We start from the raw sequence: 274 nt of genomic DNA, 5'->3' as shown, positions 1-274 counted from the left end.
ACTGCCTATCATCCCAGCGGTACCCGGCGAGCTGGCCGAGTGGCCCAACAGGCTGCTCAGGCTCCCAGTGCCGCCCAGCAGCAATACGGGCTTCCCTTTTGGCACCCTGCCCCACAAGGGTCTCTACATATGGGTGGTCCACACCCGGCACACCCAGGTGCTGGCTGGCCGCCCTGACACCGCGTGGCGGCGGTGCCTGGTGTGGCCCGGGACCCCAGCATGGCGCACGCTGTATAAGGCGCCCACCGCCAAGAAGACCGGCGAACTGCCGGGG

This window comes from Alligator sinensis, unplaced genomic scaffold (genome assembly GCF_000455745.1).
Source record: "Alligator sinensis unplaced genomic scaffold, ASM45574v1 scaffold777_1, whole genome shotgun sequence".
In the NCBI taxonomy this organism is placed as follows: Eukaryota; Metazoa; Chordata; order Crocodylia; family Alligatoridae; genus Alligator; species Alligator sinensis.
This window is presented reverse-complemented; position numbering follows the sequence as displayed.